Here is a 4161-nt window from a genome sequence, read left to right on the forward strand (position 1 = left end):
AAATAAAAATAAATCCTAAGCTAACTACAATGTAACTATTAGTTATATTGTATCTAGTTTAGTGTTTATTTTACAGGTAAGTATTTTTTTTTAATAGGAATAATTTAGTTAATGATAGGAATATTTATTTAGATTTATTTAAATTATATTTAAGTTAGTGGGTGTTAGGTTTAGGGTTAATAACTTTAATATAGTGGCGGTGACGTTGGGGATGGCAGATTAGGGGTTATCAAATGTAGGTAGGTGGTGACAATGTTAGGGACGGCAGATCAGGGGTTAATAATATTTAAATAATGTTTTCAAGGTGGGAGTGCGGCGGTTTAGGGGTTAATATGTTTATTATAGTGGCGGCGACACTGGGGGAGGCAGATTAGGGGTTAATAAATATAATGTAGGTGGCGGTGATGTTGGGGGCAGCAGATTAGAGGTTCATAAGTATAATGTAGGTGGCGGCGGTGTCCGGATCGGCAGATTAGTGGTTAATAATATAATGCAGGTGTCGGCGAAGTCAGGGGCAGCAGATTAGGTGTTAATAAGTGTAAGATTAGGGGTATTTAGACTCAGGGTTCATGTTAGGTTGTTAGGTGTAGACATTAAATGTATTTCCCCATAGGAATCAATGGGGTTGCATTAGTGAGTTTTACGCTGCTTTTTTGCAGGTGTTAGACTTTTTTTCAGCCGGCTCTCCCCGTTGATTCCTATGGGGAAATCGTGCACAAGCACGTTACAACAGCTCACCACTGACTTAAGCAGCGCTGGTATTGGAGTGCGGCAATGAGCAAAATTTTGCTCAATGCTCACTTCTTGTCTTTTAACGACGGGTTTCTGAAAACTCGTAATACCAGCACTGTAGGTAAGTGAGCGGTGAGGGAAAACTGTTTGTTAGCACCGCATAGCCTCTAACGCAAAACTCGTAATCTAAGTGTTTGTTTTTAGTTTTTTGTAATTTAGTAATTTTTTGTGTAGATTTAAATTATTTGAATAGGGTTTGGTGCTTAAATATATAATATAGTTAATTTAATTTGTAGTTTAATGTAATTTTAGTATAACAGTTAGGGTAGATTAATTTATAGTTTAATATAGTTTAATGTAATTTTAGTATAATAGTTAGGGTATGTTAATTAATAGTTTAATATAGTTTAATGCAATTTTAGTATAATAGTTAGGGTAGATTAATTAATAGTTTAATATAGTTTAATTTAAATCTAAAGGTAAGTTTAAATTTATTATAAGATAGGGATGAGTTAATATTTAATATAAAGTTAGCGGGTTGTTTAGGGGTTAATAGTTTAATTTAGTTTATGGCAATATGGTGGGCTGGCGGTTTAGGTGTTAATAGGTTTAGTAAGTGGTAATGATGTGGGAAGCCAGGGGTTTAGGGGTTAATGCATTTATTTAGTTGCGGTGGGCTTTGGGAGTGGCGGGATAGGGGTTAATAACATAATGTAGGTGGCGGCGGGGTCCGGGAGTGGCGGGATATGGGTTAATAACTTTATTAGAGTTGCGGTGGGCTCTGGGAGCGACGGGATAGGGGTTAAACAGTTTAGTATAGTGGCCGTGTGGAAAAGCCGAATAGCAGCGAGATCGATGACTGTTAGTTAACAACAGTCCACTGCTCATCGCCCCGTACCTGGTGCTCGCCTTTTTGACAGCTTTTTTGTTAAATATGGAGAGTGTATTCAGGTCCGTGGCCGCGATGTTAGGAGATGTCAGGTGAGCGTATTGGTGCCAGAGAATGCAGCACAGTTGATTGGAATAGCCAATAGAATGCAAGCTCAATCCTATTGGCTGATTGGGTCAGCCAATAGGATGAAAGCTCAATCCTATTGGCTGATAGCAACAGCCAATAGGATTTTTTCAACCTTAATTCCGATTGGCTGATAGAATTCTATCAGCCAATTGGAATCTAAGGGACGCCATCTTGGATGACGTCATTTAAAGGTACCTTCATTTGGAAGAAGACATTGGAAGAAGAGGATGCTGCGCGCCGGATGTATTGAAGGTGGAGCCGCTCCACGCTGGATGGATGAAGATAGAAGATGCCGTCTGGCTGAAGACTTCTGCGGGCTTGGATGAAGACATCGGCTGCTTGGATGAAGACTTCTGCCGCCTTCAATGAGGACTTCTGCCGCTTCATTGAGGATGGATGTCGGCTCTTCAGAAACTGTAAGTGGATCTTCGGGGTTAGTGTTAGGTTTTTTTAAGGGTTTATTGGGTGGGTTTTAATTTTAGATTAGGATTTGGGCTTTTGAAAAAGAGCTAAATGCCCTTAAGTGCAATACCCATACAAATGCCCTTTTAAGGGCAATGGGGAGCTTAGGTTTTTTAGATTAGGTTTTTATTTGGGGGGTTTGTGGTTGTGTGGATGGTGGGTTTTACTGTATGGGGTATTTGTATTTTTTTTTTACAGGTAAAAGAGCTGATTTATTTGTGGAAATGCCCCGCAAAAGGCCCTTTTAAGGGCCATTGGTAGTTTATTATAGGCTAGGGTTTTTTTATTTTGGGGGGGGGGGCTTTTTTTATTTTCATAGGGCTCTTAGATTAGGTGTAATTAGTTTAAATATTTGATAATTTATTTTTATTTTGTGTAGCTTAGTGTTTATTTTTTTTGGTAATTTAGTTTTTATTTTTTGTAACTTATTTGTTAGTTTTTTGTAACTTTGTAATTTTTTTTTTTTTTTCCAGGTTGTAATTTTCTTTATTTGTTAGGCTGGAAAATGAGACATGTTTAGTCAAATAGACCGAATCACATATCATCATCTGATTCCTCAGACTCTTCCTTTTCCTCCTGGGCAGGTGCTGCAGCAGCAGGGGCAGAGCAGCCGCAGCAACTGAAGCAGCAACAACAAAAGCTGATGGGTCTGCCAAGAATTCCTTGACCTTTTCTGCCAACGGGAAACTGTATTCTGTTTCCACATCAATAGCCAAGACACGCTTGTACCCATTGATGATAGTGTGAGGCACCGAGGCAATTGTGGGGTAGCCAATCTGAAGACAAACACTAGCCACATTACGAACACCCTCCAGGAAGCGGGCGTGCAGAGCCTCCTCAGTGATATCCAGCACCTCAGGACTATAGATGCTACCATTGTCGTAAACTTGCTGGATGATCAACTCAAAGGAGAAGGGTGAGATCTTCAACATGTTCAAGAGCGTGGCTTCACTGGCACCTACTTTATCTCCAGTTTTGATCAGCTGCACATCACTCAAAATTTCAATTGTTCCTCTGGAGATTTTCGTGGTTATGCCCAAAGCTTGGAAAAAGGAGGTCTTCTCAGGGCCCAAGCCAGTATTCTGAGCAGGCACTGTCACATCACAAGGTGCAATGGCTCCAGCACAAGCACAGGCTGGAACCTTGTTAGCCAGCAACATGTCTCGGACTTGGTGAATACAAAGCCCACATTCCCTTTGATGTGAGAGAGAAGCTTTTCCAAAGCTGGGTTATTTTCCAAGTGTCCACGGATAGCTTTGCACATCATTGTATTCTTTCCCATCAGAACCACAGCCTTCCCACGCAGGGACATACAAATCTGTTGCATTTGTTTTGAACCAACATTGTCCGCCCCCACAATGAAGCATTTTGGAAAGTCATCCAATAATTGAATGATTTTAAGAAAGTAGTTGGACTTCCACGTAGCTCTGTCTTCCCTGGGCATCTTGTCAGTGCTACCAAGGATTGCCTCACAACAAGTTTAAAGACTAGATGCTCCTCACACTAGGGTTCCGGGAAGTAAAGGACTTTGTAATGTTTAATTGTAGATTTAAATTATTTGAGTAGGGTTAGGTGTTTAAATATGTAATATAGTTAATTTAATTTGTAGTTTATTGTAATTTTAGTATAACAGTTAGGGTAGATTAATTATTTATTTAATATAGTTTAATGTAATTTTAGTATAACAGTTAGGGTAGGTTAATTATTAATTTAATATAGTTTTATGTAATTTTAGTATAATAGTTAGGGTAGGTTAATCAATAGGTTAATATAGTTTAATGTAATTTTAGTATAACAGTTAGGGTAGGTTAATTATTGGTTTAATATAGTTTAATTTAAATCTAAAGGTAAGTTTTAATTTATTATAAGATAGGGATGAGTTAATATTTAATATAAAGTAAGTGGGTTGTTAGGTTTAGGGGTTAATAGGTTAATTTAGTTTATGGCGA

The 4161-nt window shown here is 38.4% G+C and overlaps 1 pseudogene; it reads right to left on the reverse strand.

Moving 5' to 3' along the window:
- Positions 1–2728: 2728 nt before the first annotated feature.
- Positions 2729–3729, reverse strand: LOC128647858 (60S acidic ribosomal protein P0-like; annotated as a pseudogene).
- Between the last annotated feature and the right edge of the window lie 432 nt (positions 3730–4161).

This window comes from Bombina bombina, chromosome 2 (genome assembly GCF_027579735.1).
Source record: "Bombina bombina isolate aBomBom1 chromosome 2, aBomBom1.pri, whole genome shotgun sequence".
Classification (NCBI taxonomy): Eukaryota; Metazoa; Chordata; class Amphibia; order Anura; family Bombinatoridae; genus Bombina; species Bombina bombina.